Below are 22,093 nucleotides of genomic sequence, written 5' to 3' on the forward strand. Positions count from 1 at the left end.
TAGTTTCTGATGACTCCTCTTGGAGTTCATTTTTTCCTCTCTTTTCTTCTGCCATCATTTCAAGACTGATGTTGAAGTATTCTATGGAAAATTTCAGTTTAATCGTTTTGTTCTTTAGCTCCATAATGTCTGTTTTTCATTTTTTGCTTTTTTGTGTTTTTTTGTGGTTTCTCTTTGTCAAACACTTAACTTTGTTTAGGTATTGTATCCCTGACAATGTTTTGTTCATCACTGCATTGCTTTTTTATTAGCACATATTAATTACACAGAACATTGGCATTCATTGTGTCACGTGCAATGTGTGCAAAATAACATGTTTTGATCATTTTCATCCTCCCATTACCTTCCATTATCATCCTGTCTCCCTTCCCCTCATTGTCTTCCTCTTCACTAATAACCTCCCTTCTCTATTCATGTCCTTTTCTCTTTACTTTTTAGTTAATACATATGAGAGAAAACGTGTGATACCTGTCTTTCTGACTTTGCTTTATTTTGCTTAAATATGATCTCTAGTTCCATTTATTTTCCTGGAAATGATGTGATTTCTTTTCTCTTTATGGCTAATAAAACTCCACAGTGTATATCTACCACATTTTCTTTATTCACCAGTTGACAGGCTCATAGGTTGAGTCCGTGTCTTGGCTTTTGAGAATGGTACCATTATAGAAATAAGTATGCAGGTGTCTCTACACTGTGCTGACTTTATTTCCTTTAGGTATATACTGAGAAGCGGTATAGGTGGAGTATGTGGTTGTTCCATTTTTAGTTATTTCAGGGAACTCCACAATGATTTCCATAGTAACTGTTTATAGTCTCACCAACAGTGTTTAAGAGTTATTTTTTTTTTCCATTCCCTTGCCATCTTAATGGGGTGAGATGATATTTCAATTTAATTTTGATTTGCATCTACCTGATGGCTAAAGATGTTGAAAAAAAAATTTGTAGGCAATTGGTCATTTGTACTTCTTCTTTCAAGAAGTGTGTGTTCAATTCATTTGACCACTTATTGATTGGGTTATTTGGTTTTGTGGTGTTAAGTTTTTTCAGTTCTTTATGTATTCTGAATATGAATTCTCTATCAGAAGAGTAGCTGGCAAAGATCTCCCTTTCTGTAGACTGTCTCTTTATCAATTGTCTCCTTTGCTGTCACTCTATTGCTTTTAAAGTGAATTCTTTGTCAGGTAGTTCAGAGATCTCCATTTCTTTAGGGTTGGTTATTGGGACTTTATTTGGTTTCTTCCATGGTGTCTCATTCCCTGGTTAGTCAAGATCCTGTGACTTCATATTGCTGTCTGTGTATTTGAAAAAGCAAAATACCTATTCCAATCTTTACAGAATGGCTTTGGGAAGAAAAGTCCTTCACCAGTAAGCCTACTCAGAAACTACAGGTGGACAATCTGTCAGGCACTGTAGGTGAGCATGGTATTGAAGTTTCCAGGTTGGCTGACTGACCTGTGTCTGGGTCAGGAGGTAGAAAGACCCTGCCCTCACGTCCACAGGGATAAGGTGGTACCTGAGTTCACCAGGACTACCTTGGTATTTAGGTCCACTTAGTTGCACCTATCAAACAGATCCACAGTGTTGGTTCTAGAACTTGGGTCCCTGGGGACTGGTCTGGCACTATGGTGAATCTGAAGACAGAGTTTAAAGAGACTAGCCTTGCTGCAGTATACATAGAAGCTGGTCTAAAACCTAGATCTGTGAGGGCAAGTCTGGTGGTCAGGTCTCTTGGAACCAGTTTGATCCTAGATCCTGTGGAACATTAAACTGTGGGGGCTGAGCTGGAGCCCAGATTCGTTGGTGATGACCTGGTACCTGAGACTCTGGGGTTCAGTGTGAGGCCTGTATCTGACCCACCAGTCTTGATGACTGCTATATGGGTGCTGGCCTTGAAGCTATGTCCTGGCATCTGGCCTTAAGTGTAGGCCCCCAAGGCTGGATGCATGGGGTCAGGCCTATGTGGAAGGAATTGGACTGGAAACTGCATGGCGGTTATCACAATTCCAGGGGCTACTGAGTCTGGCCTGGATCGTGGGTCTGCTGAAGCATGCTCTGGCTCTGGGTCTTCTACAGTTTGAGGTTTGGGGCAAGCCTGCAAATTGGGACCCCTGGAGCAGACCTGCTGGTGGGGGGAGACTGGGTGTATGAGTACTGGGCTGCAACCTGAGTCTTCAGGGTCCACTCTGGATCCTGGGGTCACTGGGGCCAACCTGGCCATGGCATGAATCTGGTGCTGGGAGTGTTGGCCTTGATTCAAGCTGGTCTGGAAACTTGACTGGGCCTAGAGCCTATGCCTGTAGGGATCAGCTTAGAAGTGGGGAAAGCCTGGATCCTGGTGCAGTGTAACTAGACTATAGCCTGGGGTTGTGGGCATCAGTACCATACGAGGTGGTGCGCCTGGTGGTGGGATTTGTACCAATTACACGTACTCACGTCTTTCTCCATCTCATAAGCAAAGGGTGTCTCTTCGGGTTGCGTTGGCCATGGGGGAAGACTGACCTTGGTGATATAAAACCGCTTCTGCTATCTTCTTCCATGCATCCTTTCTTACTTCTGTGTTAAACTCAGATGCTAAAAATTCTTCAACTGGATTGCTCAGCTCTTCTGGAGGTATTTTTGGCAACAATAGTTGTTCAAATAGAGGGAATAAGTGGCAAAAAGTACTGCTTCACCGTTTTGCTAGTGTTGCTCCCAGAAACCCCTTAATCAACAATGATTATAGAATCCTTTGATATCTTACTTATATGTATTCTCAATTTTTGTCTTTCTCTTCTACTAAAGTAGGTTTCAAGAGAAAAAAGACTTTTTCTGACTCGTTAAGAATGAATTCTCAGTATCTAAAAGTGTGTCTGGGGTATAAAAAGCACTTAATAAACTGGGCCTGGTGGCATGAATCTGTTATCCCAGTTAACTTGTGAAGCTGAGGCAGGAGGATGGCAAGTTCAAGGCTAACCTGGTCATCTTAGAGAGATCCTGATTCAAAATAAAATAAAAGGGCTGGAGATGCAGCGCAGTGTTGAAGTGTCTCTGAGTTCAATTCCCAGTACCAAAAAGTAAAAATAAAGTACGTAATGTTTCAAATTGACTTGAAGAATGAAAATCAAAATGGTATTTTTTTTAATCCAACTAACTTCTTTTGCTTTATTCTTGTGGAACATATGAAAATTTTCCCCAATATTGAATGATATTTTTAAAAATCAATTTATATGACAAGAACATTTTCATGACTCCTAATTCACAGATAAGTAAGTACCCAAATATTCCATTTTAAGTAATTCTTACAGGGTCATGTTTCATATCGTAAGTGACTGTAACTCAAATAAAATCCAGTTCTGCTGACCGGAAAGAGCACATAATTTTTACTACTTTACTCTGAGTGCAGAGAAGGCTTCTCAGGTTGCTAAGAAGCTTGAGTGTGACTACTAAAAGAATTAGACTACACTGTCAAGTGTGAGCACATTCAAATGCAAATGAAGGGTTAAGTGTCAATCAACAAAGGTGGGTAAAGGCCACATAGGGATTCTAATCCTGATTAGTTTCACTCAGTTTAAATAGACTTTTACCCACTCCAATAACAAAGTTGATCATTTTCCTGTTATTGTCCCAAAATTCTACATCGAATGCCTTTAAGTTTCACTCCTAGACTTTTCTGTTTTCTTGGAAAAAATAACATTGCTGTACATTACCAATTCCACAAAGCTCCTGACAGCAGAATGGGAATCTAGCATGAGACTCACTGAATTCTTCTTTCCTTGGCTCAGCTACACCCTGAAGTCTGTCTCATCTTTCATACATTCTGAGTCTAATAGGATCGACTTCTTGAATCTCTAATCATTTTTTTCACATTCCCATAGAAATGTTAGCATAAATGAGTCTGTATTTTCAAAATTTCCTATTCGGGGGAAGAAAGATCTCCTTTAAAATTTCATAATCTGACCATGGGTCAGATTTTTGAAGCTGAAGTTTAAAACAGTTCTAGGCAAGGAACAAAACAGAGTCCTTCCAATCAGATATCACCCTCATACGACAGTTTCCCCCTCTACTGAGATTTGGTTCCAAGTATACTGCCCGGGATACAAAGAACTCCTTCGATTGACTGAGTTTTAATATTAGAAGAATAAAGAGATTAACAAGGTGGTTGGTTTTAAAAATGGGCCAAGGGCTATTCTCAAACAGAAGTACCTGAGAGCCCTATTAAATATGAATATTTCTGGGGTCCACACAGAATTATTAAATTTCTGAAATTGGATACAGGAATTAAAAATTTAAACAAAGATCCCCCAGGTGATTGTTCAGCACACTAAAGTTTGAAATCATGTGTTCTTTGTATCTGATCTGTGTTAGCCTGTTCACTTGTGCTCACAGGCACTGGTTGCCTCCAGAACTAACAAGCTCCTTGATTGCACAGGTCTTTATATTTAAACATCTCTTTGTACTAGATTTAAATGTGTCTCTCTGTAGCTGCCTACGCATTAGGTCAAAATAAGATCACTTTTGACAGTTTTACAATGGGCATACAACTCAGAATTTTGGAATCTTTTTCTAAACTGTAAAAAACTGGGAAGATCTAGAAGACACACTGTCATAGGTAGATCTTTAAAGCAACAGAGACCCCCATGGACAGAAAACAAAGCTAGGTTATTCAAAAGAGATAGAAGAAATGGAATCCCTCGCTGGTTCCCTTTGCCAATAGCTCCTTTTCCCTCTGAATTCTTTTACGCTGTTGAAAATAACCTATGATTTGAATAGGCTTTCAGTTCTTAAACTTATGATAGACCATTTTTCTAAATTATGAAAAACATGTAATCCAAAAACAAATTGAAAAAGATCACATCAGCTTCTTTAAAAGGTTAGCTGCCAATGAATCATAAAATGGGACACTCCCAGTGGTTCTGATTGGTATAAAATACCCTTCTGTGTCTAGCAATACATACTCATGATGATGAGACTCCTGAAAACCCCAACATAAAGTTCTAGAATCTTCCAGAGTGACGACCTTATCAATCCTCAACCAGTTACATCAGTCATTTCCTGACTATATCTCAGTAGCAACTGTTGCCTCCTGTTGTAAACCACTTTTTTCCAGCTCCTTCCTCTCTCCTCCCACAACCAAACTACCTCCTATTTACCTGGAAAGTGTGTACATGTTTGAAGCCCTAACTCAGATGTCTCTTCTGAGTGAAAGCTTTCCTAAACGTGTAATGGGTTTGAGGTATCTTAGTGAAATCTGTATTGGTTTGATAGATTGCTACCAACCTTAATGACAATAATCACATTTTCCTAGATTATGGAAAGTACAGTTTTAGTTAGCAGTCACTCTTTTCAACATATTCATTGCAGAAGTGACTGTTTTACCTAATGGTTAAGAAGGCAGGATTCAGAGTCTAACTTCTTGGTTCATATTGACAATTACAAGAGAAAAAAAGTTAGCCCCTTAACCTCTCTGTGCTTGGGTGTCCTTTTCTATGGATGAAAATAATAAGATAATATATACAGGGCAATTTATAGATAATAAGCAAATACTGTGAAAAAAATCACCACGAGGTTTAACTTGTTCCCACCTGAAGGGTTTTTGGAACATAGTAATTACTAGTTAAATGTTAATCACTTGAATTATTTGAAATGTTAGTAATATGAATAGTATTTGAAATTTTTAAATAAATTTTTATTACTCCATTTCACAGACAAGAAACTGAGATTCACACATGAAGGCCACCTTTCCCAACATCATTTGTATAACAAGTGTTGCCACAAGAGATGTGTTCACATATGTAAATATTCTTTACCTCCCTTATCCTTTGTTGCAGATCCTTTACTGATTTTATTTTGCACCTAAGGATGCTAGAATATTATTTTCACAATCTCCTAATTGTCAATTCTGATCAACACTACAACACGCCCAGGCCAACTTACTAAGAGGCAGCACAGATTTTATCACATAAATTGTAAAATAGGTTATGAATAAGTATAGCATTCTGTCATCTGGCACCTCATTTGGGGTATTTATATTTCTGCAATACTAAATATTCTCTGTTCCTCTATTATTCTTTTATGTCTTATGGTTCTAAACCATCAGGAGTATTACACTGTTAAAAATACCCCCTGAATTGAATGTGCTTTCAATTCTTAAACTTATGACAGGCCATGTTTTGATTAAATCACAATATGCCAAAAATATAAGTAGGAATGTATATATTTTTAGGTAATTAACAGTTGGAATTAGAGATGAATAGCACTTCCTCCCCCTAACCATTTGGTTGGTGATTATAACTGATATTTTGGTCCAGGCCAATTTTTATCATCAGTCTTTCTTACAGAAACTTACAGCCACTTCATCTTTTCAGCTGCTGTAATTCATCTGACTTTATATAAGGACCAGAGTAGACTGAGTTAAATCAGACAAGAAAAGTACTACTTCTCAGGCTTTTAGTCCCCAGTGCTGTTAATCCAATGGGTTGCATTCACATATTTTCACAATAATTGATGGGGAGGACTAAATAAAAGACTTTGCCTTCTCTTGCTATTGAAATTCTTCAAAATGTGTTGTTTTTGATAGTTCTCACTCTCCTAGTTTGCCCATATTTTTTCCCTTTTCAATAATGATACTGACAAAGCTACTATCCAAAGCTACATCTTCAAAAGTACACATCATGTCATTGATTGGCAAAGCTTGCAGATTCCACAGTACTCTTTGCCTCAGTTCAGACAGACCTTTGAATTAGTACTGGAATCGTTATGATAGATGCCTTTACTCTCCTTCCGGTGGCACTTTGTTTCCAAAACGGGTTAACTCCTTTGGTCAGGATATTGTTCTTTCGGAAACATTCGCTTTATGAGACACTGTGCTGGCAGATCATAAAGGTCACCCTAAATCCTGATAACCCCTTACTAATTAGGCATTGTCCTCATTTTAGAGGGGAGAAAGCTGAAAACATAAATGCTAAGTTACTTCCATGATGGTGGAACAAGCAGAGCTAGGAATCCATTCTGGCTGGAATTATCTATCTCAAAAATATGATCATGTGCTTTGGGCGTGATATCCAAAAAAGTCATTTCCCAGAGCCATAATCAGGAACATTTTTGCCTGTTTTTTTATGATTGCATGTTTTACAAGTAAGTCTTTCATTCATTCTGAATAGACTATTTTCTGTAATGGAAGAGACGGAGGCCCTTAATATTATTTCTCTGTTTTACATTGATGGCACCCTTGTTAAAGCTCAGTTAGCTATAGACACATAGATTTATACACCTTAAACATACACTTTTTAATAGTGCGTAATACCTCAATAAAGTTGTGGGGAAAGCTTGTGTTCTACTTTCCACCTATGTTGGATTAGACATTGAAGATTTAAAAAAAAAAAGTGCAAGATTGACAATTAAGTGAAAAAGAACACTGAGAGTTTGAACCTAGGGAGCTAGCAGAAATGGAAAACCTGAGACTGGCAAGGTGAGAGCCTAAGGGTTGTTCATGATCGTATCGCACCTGCAATGGACTGCTGACAGAGTTGGACATTATCTACCATTCACCTGCGAGATACGAAATGACTCCACGTTTGAATCCAAAGTTCTCAGGAACATGATGATTAATAGAAAACTGCAAAGATAAACAGGAGGAAAAGAAGAATGAATTTTGTTTAGCTCTTCTTCAGGTAATAAGATTTATTTATAACATTTTTCCAATTAGGTGCTCTGGTTAGTATAAAAAATTTAAGGCATTCAAATAAATCATGAAAAAAATATAAAAGTAACGTTAGTTAACATCAAAGGCTTAAGGAATGCAAATAGAACATAAGTTTTTTTATGTATATAAATATATAAATATATATGTGTGTATATATATATGCATATATATATACATGTATATCTATCTATCTATATATATATGCATGTACATGTATTTATATTGGTACAGGGGATTGAATCCAGGGCACTTAACCACTGAGCTACATCCCCAGTCCCTTTTACTTTTTGAGAAAGGGCCTCGCTAAATTCACTAAGTTGCTAAGCTTAATTTTGAAGACTGATGCTCCTGCCTCAGTCTCCAGAGTTGTTGGGATTACAGCCATGTGCCACTGTGTCTGTCACATAAACTCTTTTGACATAAATTACACATCATCTCACAAATAAACCTGAAGGCTGAAGATAACATTTATTTTGAGTATAGTTATGTGTTGTATTTTTCCTACTCTTTTAAAATTTATTTTAATATTTATTACTTTTAACCTTAAAAAATAATAATTTTAAAATAACATAAATATCCTAGATGGCTAAGTAATTCCTTTGGCTTAGAAAAATATTTCTATTTATTTGTGTCATAATTATTATAACTGCATTCATTCATTCAATTTTAGGTCTTTAGCGTCTTTGGATTTTAGTTGAAGTCCTTCTGAGGGATGATCCTAGTTTAACGCAAATCAAGCTCCCTAAGAAAAGGATTCATGACGCATGATTCTTGTACAGTTACAAACTGCCAGGTTTTCTAGTGTGTTTTCTTCTGAGGTTTAACTCGTATGGCAATCCAATCTCTACCAAGGCCCAGGTCACCATGGAGACCAGGTAATTGGTCTCCTCCAAGGGAAGTAATACCTGCTGTATCATGATTTCTACAGACACTGCAGAAAGTCACAGGCACCTTTCCTATCTCTGGCTGCAAGAGCAGCAATACACAACCCACTCATGAATGGTGTCACACAAAATTGATTTTAATAAGTCCATGTGTCTTCTCATCTTAACACTGTTAAAAAAGTGCTAATTTGTGAACAACAAATTGAAAATTAAAGTCACAATTCTGGGAAAATCCCACCTGTGTAAAGATATGCAAGCACTAAAAAGACTGAATATTCTCCATGGACTATACACATACATAACTGACAAGTCATAAGCTTCGGAGTTAGAGATGCTGAGTTTGAAAGACAATGGTAACTTTCAGCAATTGTGTCTCTTAAATTCAGTCTACCTCATACACAAGACTCTGGGATAAGTGTGAAAGTACAAAATTATTTTAAGAAGTGGTCAAGGGAAAGAGAATTAAGAAATAAATAATCAAGAAAATGGAAGGGAATTATTGTAAGATGCACAGAGGCACAAGGTACTATTATAGGTAACTAGGGCTTAATTTCATTAGGAAACTCTGGGAGACAGTAGAGAATGTGCCTCCCAGTGATGCCTTCAAGAAGGCAAGAAAGCTGGTGTAGATCACAGACTCCTGCCAGTCAGTGATGAAAAGTGAATGAGAAGCTCTGGAGAGGATACCAGCAGTGTCTGTGATCCTAGCTCCTTGTCATGGTTCTGCCTAGTAAGGGCAGATGTCTTCCTTCAATCAGACTCAAGATGTTGACTCTACACATTGGAGGGTGGAATCAGGACATCCTTCCCAACTCTTTTGTGCTTATCTTGACCTGTAACTTTCTGCAAAACTATGAATAATGATAGGAGGCATTCAAGATTTTCCTAAACCACATATTTAGAGTCTGAGGATACAAATACTATCAGTAGGATCACTTGTTTAAGATTATCTAAGGAAATGAAGTAATTATAGTATCATAATTCTCCAAATTGCTACTAATATTTTCTAGTCCTATGGGTTACTGGACATATTGATACCTTGCTTAGAGATACACATTTTCCATATTGACAAAGGATCAGAATGAGGCTGCTGACCTAGTACTAGTGTCAGCAAATATAACCACCCTCCCCTTCTATACTCCATGACTGTTTTATCATGCCAAAAAACTCAGTATGTTCAACAGAACTCCCCAAAGCCTGTAGCAAGATGAAAGGCTTGAATCTACAGATAGAGCACCATTTCTTTTCCATACTTAAATTATTTCTAGCATTATCACAGGATCTAATTGTCTCAAAATCTGGTATTTTCTGTACTTCTTAAATTCTCAGATTATTGAAGTTTAAAAAAATCCTTTATTCAAATAAATTTTTTTGGTGAGTAATAACTGTATAATGTAAAATGAAAACAGACACCTCTCCCAGACAAAACAAAACACAGAAATGGTTCACTTTAGGCAGGAGTGCATATTCAGAGCTCTACCCATTGACTCCTGAGGCACACGTGAAGAGCTCTGGAGACCTGGAAATTCAGTAAAGTCAGACTAATGAGCTTAAATACTGGACCAGCCCATACCTATCTGAGGTTGAGGCCAGGACTGGAAGCAAGCACTGTGACTTCCCAATGGCATTATTTCCAGTGCTCAGAATCCAGAGCACCTTATTATGCCTCACACAGCTCTCTGATGAGGAAGGTCCTATAAATCTCTTTGGTGGACTTTCACAACACAAATCACTCTTGGTTAAAATTGCTCCAGTAGGATTTAGAGGCAGGAGAAAGTACAGTCCCAAACATTACTGTGAAGATAAATTGCTCCAAAAAAGGTGTGCTGTCTTAGAGATGCAAGATCACAGCATTCAGCTTACCAACCAAATATGCTACAAAGATAGACCATCAAAAAAATAACCAAAATAAAGGCAAAGGGTGTGGTAGATGGAAAGCAGAGAACCTTATAAATAAAAAAGTCACGTGAAAAATGTAAAAGAGGCCATTACTGTATAATGGGAGCTATCAGCAGTGCCAAAGTTGTAATTAGGAAAGAAACCAGAATTCAGATAACTAACCTGTTAATTCTGATTTCAATTCTTAAAGAATTTCTTCATTATGGTCTTGAAAAAGCAGTCTATGATTTTCTGTGCCCTGAAAATCATTGGTAGGAGATTTATTTATACCGATTTAATGGTGTCATATAAATGATTATTTTTCTTTAAACTGACTGAATGTCACCTATCTTTCACTAATGTTTTGAATGTTTTGTCAACAAGAGGTCAAGCACTGTTTGACCAAACAGAGATCATCATAAAGATTTGATACTCTTTTTCATTGGTGGAATAATGCTTGTTAATTTTTCATTAACTTTATAAAATGCAGTGCCCTGTAATTAAACAGAAAACAGAAAAATTCCTTCTTTCATATGTTAAAATCTAAAGGTTTTTGTCTACTCCCAAAATGTTAGTCCTATCAATTGTTTTAAAATCATACTGTTTCATTCTAAATTAACTTGTTTGATATAGTTGGAGATAATTTATTTTTATCAACTTGTCTGAATTAGAGAAATGTCATATTTGGAGTGCTGTATATTTTCAAATTCCTCCCTTGTATCTTTTATCCAACTCATTCAATTATTCACTTATTTAATTTTTTGTTTTCCTAATAAATATTTATTGAGCCTTGACAAAGTGTCAGGCACTGAAATACAGTGGTAACTTAGGCAGACACAGTGGATGCATTTATAGACCTCACGTTTAATTGAACCAATTTTTATTTTCAGTTAGGTGGTAATATTACTCACTTCATTTTACAGGGAGACTAATTTGTGTCAACTGCCTTGCTAACTCTAATTATTCTGACATCCTTGCAAGGTGGCATTATTACAGCTATTTAACTGGTATGGAAACTATTGGCTTAGATAGGTTAAATGATGTGTATATAGTAAAAATGCCAAATTAGTCAGTAAGTCATATATGGAAACAAAGTATTCTTGGCTAGTTGAACAGGAAAGTACCTATCATATCTCACTAAACTTAGAACTTTGCAAAGGAGAGAAATAATGAGTAGATGTCTCATAGATTAGAAAAGGTAATTGTAACTTAGCTCCGGGACAGGTCAGCGCTACAGTTCAAAGTTATGACAGGCATTAATAAGGGTATCACTTCACTTTTCAGTTGACATGTTGTAGCTTTAAAAGGTAAAACCGGGATCCAAGATGGCGGCCTAGAGGGAGACTGCACCTCCGGTCGCTCCACAACCCAGGAGTTAAGAAGGGGAGGCATTGAGAGACTCGGACTGAAGTGGAGCCACGGGTGAGTCTGCCCACTGGGTAAAGCTCGGCCCGGGTGGCAGGCCCAGATAGAGGTGGCTTATCGGAGCCAGGCAGGGCAGCTAGAGTCATCCACAGGCAGTCCTGCGCACTCCGGCGGTGGGCCCCGCCCACACAGCCAGCTTCTCCAGGTTCTCGGAACGGAACTGGCCCGCTAGTGAGAGCCTGTCTGAACAGAGCACGCTCCGAGTCCCGGAGCCCCTGCAGTGCAGTGTACTCCTGCAAAGAACCAGCGGAGAGCCTCGATCTGCAATCAGCCTCAGGGATAAGGACAGGGCAGCCGGAGACCTCTTCAGGCGGCTCTGCCCACTCCGGCTGCGGGCTCTCTTCACGGGGCGATCCAAGATGGCGGCCTAGAGGGAGACTGCACCCCCGGTCGCTCCAGAACCCAGGAGTTAAGAAGGGGAGGCATTGAGAGACTAGGACTGAAGTGGAGCCACGGGTGAGTCTGCCCACTGGGTAAAGCTCAGCCCGGGTGGCAGGCCCAGATAGAGGTGGCTTAGCAGAGCCGGGCAGGGCAGCTTGAGTCTTCCCAAGGTAGTCTTCCACACTCCGGCAGTGGGCTCTTCCCACACGGCCAGCTGCACGGTGCAGGCCCACAGTGAGAGCATTTCCGCACAGAGCCAGTTCCAAAACGTGGAACCAGTAGGGGGCTAGGGGCAGTATTCTTCGAATGAGCTGCTTTATCAGATTCCTCCAAGACATCAGGCTACTGAAGGCTGGGAGGTGATACACTGGAAATCTACTGGGACACTATAAGCCAATAGTGGAAAACTGCAATATCTCAGGGTCCCACTGACAACTGACCATTATGAGAAAACAAGGGAAGAAAATGTCCCAAACAAACCTAGATACTACATCAATAAAACCCAATGACAGCAGAGCAGAAGAAATGTCAGAAAGGGAGTTCAGTATGTACGTAATTAAAACGATCAGGGAAGCTAATGAGGAGATGAAAGAGCAAATGCAGGCATTGAAGGAGGAGATGAAAGAGCAAATGCAGGCATTAAATGATCGCACCAATCAACAGTTAAAAGACCAAATACGGGAAGCAAGAGATCATTTCAATAAAGAGTTAGAGATACTGAAAAAAAACCAAACTGAAATCCTTGAAATGAAGGAAACAATAAACCAAGTTAAAAACTCCATAGAAAGCATAACCAATAGGATAGAACACCTGGAAGACAGAACCTCAGACATTGAAGACAAAATATTTAACCTTGAAAACAAAGTGGAACAAACAGAGAAGATGGTAAGAAATCATGAACAGAATCTCCAAGAACTATGGGATATCATGAAAAGGCCAAATTTGAGAATTATTGGGATTGAGGAAGGCTTAGAGAAACAAACCAAAGGAATGAACAATCTATTCAATGAAATAATAACAGAAAATTTCCCAAATCTGAAGAACGAAATGGAAAACCAAGTACAAGAGGCTTATAGAACTCCAAACATACAAAATTACAACAGACCCACACCAAGGCACATTATTATGAAAATACCTAACATACAAAATAAAGACAGAATTTTAAAGGCCGCGAGAGAAAAGAATCAAATTACATTCAGAGGGAAACCAATAAGAATATCAGCAGATTTTTCAATCCAGACTGTAAAAGCTAGAAGGGCCTGGAACAACATATACCAAGCCCTGAAAGAAAATGGATGCCAACCAAGAATCTTATACCCAGCAAAACTTACCTTCAAATTTGACGATGAAATAAGATCCTTCCATGATAAACAAAAGCTAAAGGAATTTACAAAAAGAAATCCAGCATTACAGAACATTCTCAGCAAAATATTCCATGAGGAAGAGATGAAAAACAACGATGCAAATCAGCAACAGGAGGCGCTAGCCTAAAGGAATAGCCAAATAAAGGAGAAACCAAATCATGTCAAAAACAAATATGAGTCAATTGACTGGGAATACAAATCATATCACAATAATAACCCTGAATGTTAATGGCCTGAATTCATCAATCAAAAGACACAGACTGGCAGATTGGATTAAAAAGAAAAATCCAACAATATGCTGCCTGCAAGAGACACATCTCATAGAAAGAGACACCCATAGACTAAAGGTGAAAGGATGGGGAAAAACATACCATGCACACGGACACAGCAAAAAAGCTGGAGTATCCATCCTCATCTCAGATAATGTGGACTTCAAACCAAAACTAGTCAGAAGGGATAAAGAAGGACATTACATGCTGCTTAAGGGAAGCATAAATCAGCAAGACATAACAATCATAAATATCTATGCCCCGAACATTGGCTCATCCACGTACGTCAAACAAATCCTTCTCAATTCCAGAAATCAAATAGACCACAACACAATAATACTAGGCGATTTTAACACACCTCTCTCACCACTGGATAGATCGTCCAAACAAAAATTGAATAAAGAAACTATAGATCTCAACAACACAATCAGCAATTTAGACTTAATGGACATATATAGAATATACCATCCAACAAAGAATGAATACACTTTCTTCTCAGCAGCACATGGATCCTTCTCTAAAATAGACCATATTTTATGCCACAAAGCTACTGGTAGTAAATACAAGAAGATAGAGATACTACCTTGTACTCTATCAGATCATAATGGATTGAAATTAGAAATAAATGACAGAATAAAAAACAGAAACTTCTCCAATACCTGGAGACTAAATAATACACTATTATATGATGAATGGATAACAGAAGACATCAGGAGGGAAATAAAAAAATTCTTAGAAGTAAACGAGAACAAAGACACATCATATCAAAATCTCTGGGACACTATGAAAGCAGTACTTAGAGGAAGATTTATTTCATGGGGTGCATTCAAAAAAAGAAGTAGAAATCAACAAATAAACGAGTTAACACTACAGCTCAAAGCACTAGAAAAAGAAGAGCAGACCAATACCAAAAGTAGTAGAAGACAGGAAATAGTTAAAATCAGAGCCGAAATCAACGAAATCGAAACAAAAGAAACAATCGGAAAAATTAATAAAATAAATAGTTGGTTCTTTGAAAAAATAAATAAAATTGATAAACCCTTAGCCACACTAACAAAGAGAAAGAGGGAGAAAACTCAAATTACTAAAATTCGGAATGAACAAGGAAACATCACAACAGACACGAGTGAAATACAAAACATAATTAGAAGCTATTTCGAAAATCTATACTCCAACAAAACAGAAAACCTTGAAGACATCAACAAATTTCTAGAGACGTATGAACTACCTAAACTGAACGAGGAGGACATACACAACTTAAATAAACCAATTTCAAGCAATGAAATAGAAGAGGTCATCAAAAGCCTACCAACAAAGAAAAGTCCAGGACCAGATGGGTTCTCAGCCGAGTTCTATAAAACCTTTAAAGAAGAGCTCATTCCAATACTCCTCAAACTATTCCATGAAATAGAAGAGGAGGGAACCCTACCAAACTCGTTCTATGAAGCCAATATCACCCTGATACCTAAACCAGACAGAGACACATCAAGGAAAGAAAATTTCAGACCAATATCCTTAATGAACATCGATGCAAAAATTCTCAACAAAATTTTAGCAAATCGCATACAAATATATATTAAAAAGATAGTGCACCACGATCAAGTGGGTTTTATCCCAGGGATGCAAGGTTGGTTCAACATTCGGAAATCAATAAATGTCATTCACCATATCAACAGACTTAAAGTTAAGAATCACATGATTATTTCAATAGATGCAGAAAAAGCCTTCGATAAAATACAGCATCCCTTCATGCTCAAAACACTAGAAAAAATTGGGGTAATGGGAACATTCCTAAACATTATAAAGGTCATCTACGCTAAGCCCATGGCTAATATCATTCTAAATGGTGAAAAACTGAAAGCGTTCCCCCTAAAAACTGGAACAAGGCAGGGATGCCCTCTTTCACCGCTTCTATTCAACATCGTCCTTGAGACTCTAGCCAGAGCAATCAGACAAACCAAAGAAATTAAAGGGATACGAATAGGAAAAGAAGAACTCAAACTATCCTTGTTCGCTGATGACATGATTATATATTTAGAGGAACCTGGAAATTCCACCAGAAAACTTTTAGAACTCATAAGTGAATTCAGTAAAGTAGCAGGTTACAAGATCAATGCTCATAAATCCAATGCATTTTTATACATAAGTGATGAATCTTCAGAAAGAGAAATTAGGAAAACTACTCCATTCACAATAGCATCGAAAAAAATAAAATACTTGGGAATCAATCTCACAAAAGAGGTGAAAGACCTCTACAATGAGAACTACAGAACACTAAAGAAAGAAATTCAAGAAAACCTTAGAAGATGGAAAGATCTCCCATGTTCCTGGATAGGCAGAATTAATATCGTCAAAATGGCTATACTACCTAAAGTTCTATACAGATTCAATGCAATTCCAATTAAAATCCCAATGATGTACCTCGCAGAAATAGAGCAAGCAATTATGAAATTCATCTGGAAGAATAAAAAACCTAGAATAGCTAAAGCAATCCTCAGTAGCAAGAGCGAAGCAGGGGGTATTGCAATACCAGATCTTCAACTCTACTACAAAGCAATAGTAACAAAAACGGCATGGTATTGGTACCAAAATAGACAGGTAGATCAATGGTACAGAATAGAGGACATGGACACAAACCCAAATAAATACAATTTTCTCATACTAGACAAAGGTTCCAACAATATGCAATGGAGAAAAGATAGCCTCTTCAACAAATGGTGCTGGGAAAACTGGAAAACTATATGCAATAGAATGAAACTAAACCCCTATCTCTCACCCTACACAAAACTCAACTCAAAATGGATCAAGGACCTCGGAATCAGACCAGAGACCCTGCATCTTATAGAAGAAAAAGTAGGTCCAAATCTTCAACTTGTTGGCTCAGGATCAGATTTCCTTAACAGGACTCCCATAGGACAAGAAATAAAAGCAAGAATAAACAACTGGGATAGATTCAAACTAAAAAGCTTTCTGTCAGCAAAGGAAACTATCAGAAATGTGAAGAGAGAGCCTACAGAGTGGGAGAATATCTTTGCCAACCATACCTCAGATAGAGCGCTAATTTCCAGAATCTATAAAGAACTCAAAAAACTCTACACCAAGAATACAAATAATCCAATCAACAAATGGGCTAAGGAAATGAACAGACACTTCACAAGAAGATGTACAAGTAATCACCAGATATATGAAAAAATGTTCAACATCCCTAGTAATAAGGGAAATGCAAATCAAAACCACCCTAAGATTTCATCTCACCCCAATTAGAATGGCGATTATCAAGAATACAAGCAACAATAGGTGTTGGCGAGGATGTGGTGAAAAAGGAACACTCATACATTGCTGGTGGGGTTGCAAATTAGTGCAACCACTCTGGAAAGCAGTGTGGAGATTCCTCAGAAAGCTTGGAATGGAAACACCATTTGACCCAGCTATCCCACTCCTTGGCCTATACCCAAAGGACTTAAAATCTGCATACTACAGAGATACAGCCACATCAATGTTCATTGCTGCTCAATTCACCATAGCCAGATTGTGGAACCAACCTAGATGCCCTTCAGTTGATGAATGGATAAAGAAACTGTGGCATATTTATACAATGGAATATTACTCCACAATGAAGAATGATAAAATTATGGCATTTGTAGGCAAATGGGTGAAATTGGAGAATATCATGCTAAGTGAGATAAGCCAATCTCAAAAAACTAAAGGACAAATGATCTCGCTGATAAGCGGATGAGGACATATAATGGGGGGTGGGAGGGGCTAGCATTAGGTTTAGGGTTAGGTTTAGAGTTAGGCTAAGGAGAGCAGTAAGAATGAAGGAAAGAAGGACTGTGTAGAGGGAAAAGAGGGGTGGGAGGGGTGGGAGGGGTGGGAGGGGTGGGGGGGAGGGGAAAAATATAATAAACATCATTACCCTATGTAAACGTAAAAAAAATAAATAAATTAAAAAAAAAAAAAAAAAGGTAAAACCAACTTTCACAGGTAGCTCGGGGACTGTGTGTTCTTCCCTACATTTTCATGTGAGAGCAGCATCCCTCCCCTGAACCCAAGCCACGTTTGAGTTCATTGGTCCAGTTTTGGGCCCTTGACCACAAAACTTTTTTTTCTTTCTTTTTTCTTTTGAACAACAGCAGAGAGAGCTCTGGGTCAATTGCTTTCTCATAGTCAAAGTTGTGATATAAAGATTCGAAGTTGTCGGTGGTCATAAGTGCTAGTTTTGGAAACGATAACTCGAAAGGAAAAAGAAATGTGATATGAAAGGAGAAACAGACAGGAATTGATCTAGTGGCATTCACAGCCCTTCTTCCAGGTGTTCTGAGTATCTAGCATTTTGGTTTAACCTTTGCTTGAATTTATATAACTGTCATTTAGCTTCTATTTTCGATGTACCTAATTTGACTTACTTTCACTTGTAGGTGAAGCAATCCTCAACAATAAAACTGTTATCACACCCAAATATTGTTCTCAAGCCCTTCATTTATTGTTTGAATAAGATTATCCAAGTAATTCCATATCTCTGGATAACTTTTCCTTCATCTGTAAATCTTTAACCATGACTACCTATAGTGATATGAGAATTAAATTAGACCTCATATGTAAAAGCACTTGAGATCACACATCCTCACACATTCAAAGAATGATGACAAATTTCCCTTGGGTCTCCCGGCATCACTCATGAGGCTCCGTGAGTGTGTGCCTCTCCAATCATCAGTTATCCTGAATCACCCACAATTCTCTGGACACCTCCTCTCTTCTTTGCATACATTGGTCCTGCTTCTTGGGATGTCATTTTCCCTCAGCCCCATGATGACTCCTTGAATATTTTCTAGTTCTTCAAGATCAAATCATTGCCCTTTGTGACAGCATTGAAAATCCTTTCTCTATTTTTTGGGGACTTACTAGGTAGGGTCTTAGGTATCTTCCTCCACCCCTTTCCAACTTGCCTCTGCCTCTTGGGTTTTATTGCATGCATCAGTCCCTTGACCACTGGTGGATCCTTGCTACAATCTTCAACAAACAATTTTCAAAAACAATTTAAAAAATATAGATCTTTTATAATGTGGTGTTGGTTCAGATTGTTGAAGTACTAGAGACGAGGCTTGACGCTTATATAACCTGAAGTTCTTATTAGTTGGCACAATGCATAGCACATCAACTGCATTAAACAATTTTTTCTGTGAATGAAATAATGCATCTCTAATCACTGAACAGTTACATTCTCCATCTTGCCCTACTCAGTCATATTGTCTTACACAATCTTGTTACACTAAATGAACAGAAACTCCTCAGGCAAAAACATTTGGTTGTTTAGCTGCTTTCCTAGTGTCCAATACCTACTATCTAGTACACACCTGGTATCTAGTACCTGATCCTTCCATGTGCCTCTACTCTTCCATCCTAATACCTGGGCTGAAAGTAGAACTGCTTAAACTGTTAAATGTTATATTTCTCAAACTGAATTGATCAGTAGTTCCCTCTTGCTTTCCTGAGCAGTGACTCTCCCAAGAAAGTAGAAAAGTCCTAAGAAAACATGTTGATCCATGAAAGAAGGCAGAAAACCTATTCTCTCTTGTCTTTGTCTTTTAAATTGCAATGATTTTTTTTTTTTTTTTTTGCAAATTTTATTTATTTTCAAGAAGAAAGTGACTATTACTGGGGCCTCAGGCTTATCAGGGGGATATAAATTCTCTTTGAGTTTACCCAGACAACGTGTCTGTGTGTTGTGCTATGTCCCACCATTTGCTGTGCTTTTATTTAATCTAATCAGTTATACATGACAGTAGAATGCATTTTTACACATTGTACACAAATGGAGTGCAACTTCTCTTTCCTCTGACCGTGCATGGTGCAGTCACACCAGTAGTGCAGTCTTACTTTATATATAGGGTAATAATGTCTATCTCATTCCACTGTCCTTTTCACCCCTCCCTCAGCTCCCCTCCCCTCATTCCCCTCTGCACAATCCAAAGTTTCTTAATTCCTCCCCACCCTCCACCCCCATTATGGATCAGAATCTTCTTATCAGAGAAAACATTTGAACTTTGGGTTTTGGGGGTTTGGCTTATTTCACTTAACATGACATTCACCAGCTCCATCCATTTACCTGCAAATGCCATAATTTCATTCTTCTTTAAGGCTGAGTGATATTCCATTATGTGTATGTACCACACTTTCTTTATCCATTCATCTGTCATAGGGCATCTAGGTTGGTTCCAAAGTTTAGCTATTGTGAATTGAGCTGCTACAAATATTGATGAGGCAATACCACTGTAGTATGCTGATTTTAAATCCTTTGGGTATAAACCGAGGAGTGGGATAGTGGGTTCAAATGGTGGTTCATTTCCAAGTTTTCTGAGGAATCTCCATACTGTTTTCTAGAGTGGCTGCATCAATTTGCAACCCCACCAGCAGTGTTTGAGTGTTCCTTTTCCCCTACATCCTCATCAACACTTACTGTTGCTTATATTCTTGATAATTGCCATTCTGACTGGAGTGAGATGAAATCTTAGCGTAGTTCTGATTTGCATTTCTCTAATTGTTGGAGATGATGAATTTTTTTCATATGTTTGTTGATAAATTTTATTTTTTCTTCTATGAAGTGTCTGTTCAGTTCTTTAGCTCATTTATCAATTGTTTTTTTTTTTTTTCTTTTTTTGGTTTGGAGTTCTTTATATATACTGGAGATTATTGCTCTGTCTGAAGTGCATGTGGTAAAGGTTTTCTCCTATTCTGTAGGCTCTCTCTTCACATTTTCAATTATTTCCTTTGCTGGGAAGAAGCTATTTAGTTTGAATTCTTCCCATTTATCGATTCTTGATTTTACTTCTTGTGCTTTAGGAGTCTTGTTAAGGAAGTCAGGTCCTACTCTGACATGATAAAGATTTGGTCCTAATTTTCCTTCTATTAGGTGCAGGGTCTCTGTTCTAATGCCTAAGTCTTTGATCCACATTGAGTTGGTTTTTGTGCAGGGTGAGAGATAGAGGTTGAATTTCATTTTGCTACATAAAAATTCCAGTTTTTCCAGCTCCATTTGTTGAATAAGCTATCTTTTCTTTAATGTATGTTTTTGGCACCTTTGTCTAGTATGAGATAATTGTATTTATGTGGGTTTGTCTCTGTGTCATTTATTCTGTATCATTGGTCTACATGTCTATTTTGGTGCCAATATCATGATATTTTAGTTACTATTGTTCTTTTATAGTTTAGTCTAGTATTGTCACATGATTCTCTATTTAAAAGACCCAAAAAATTCTACCAGAAAACTTCTAGCAAAATATAAAATCAATACCCATAAATCCAATGCATTTCTATACATTAGTGGTGAATCCACTGCAAGAGAAATTAGGAAAACTACCCCATTCACAACAGCCTCAAAAAAATAGAATACTTGGGAATCAATCTAGCAAAAGAAGTAAAAGGCCTCTACAATGAAAAGTACAGAACACTAAAGAAAGAAATTGAAGAAGACCTTAGAAGATGAAAAGATCTCCCATGCTCTTGGATAAGAAGAATTAATTTTGCCGAAATAGCCATAATACTAAAAGTGCTATACAGATTTAATGCAATTCCTATTAAAATCGTAATGACATTCTTCATACAATCAGTAAGGTGATTTATTATGAGCTTTTAGCAAAGAACTAAATGACAGAATAGCCAAAGGTCCTTTCTGGGGTTAGCTTTGTGGATGATTAAGATACAGGGTTCATCTAAAAATTGCTAGAGTTGTTTGAATTGTACTGTTTGACAGGTGCTCTATGCCTTCCATACAGAGTTCTCACTCATAAGTAACTAAGGCAGTAGGTAGTATTATCCTAGTCGGTAAAGATGAAACTAAATTGTTCTTCACTGAAGATAAATAGGTATTCCCAAAGGCAAGACATGACTATTCTCTGGAATTTAAACCCTGCTCTTCCTTTTCCCAAATTCATTGTCTAAATAGCTTTGATCCAATTTCATGTCTATAGCAGCAGCCAGGAGAGCTGGATAAAAATCTGTAACAGAGTTTATTCGAATCACATGCTGGGTTCTAACTTACAGGGTCAATGTCAAAGAATCTGAGACAACACTTCTAGATGGCTTCAAAATGTACACAGCTGTGGTGATACTAGGTTGATTTAGTGATGTTCTCTAAAATAAAGTTACCTTTTCGTAGTTCAATTTAGTAGAATTTATTTAAGTCTGTTCAGCAGACTTAGTGAATAACCAAAT

The sequence above is a fragment of the Sciurus carolinensis genome, chromosome 16, assembly GCF_902686445.1.
Source record: "Sciurus carolinensis chromosome 16, mSciCar1.2, whole genome shotgun sequence".
Lineage (NCBI taxonomy): Eukaryota > Metazoa > Chordata > Mammalia > Rodentia > Sciuridae > Sciurus > Sciurus carolinensis.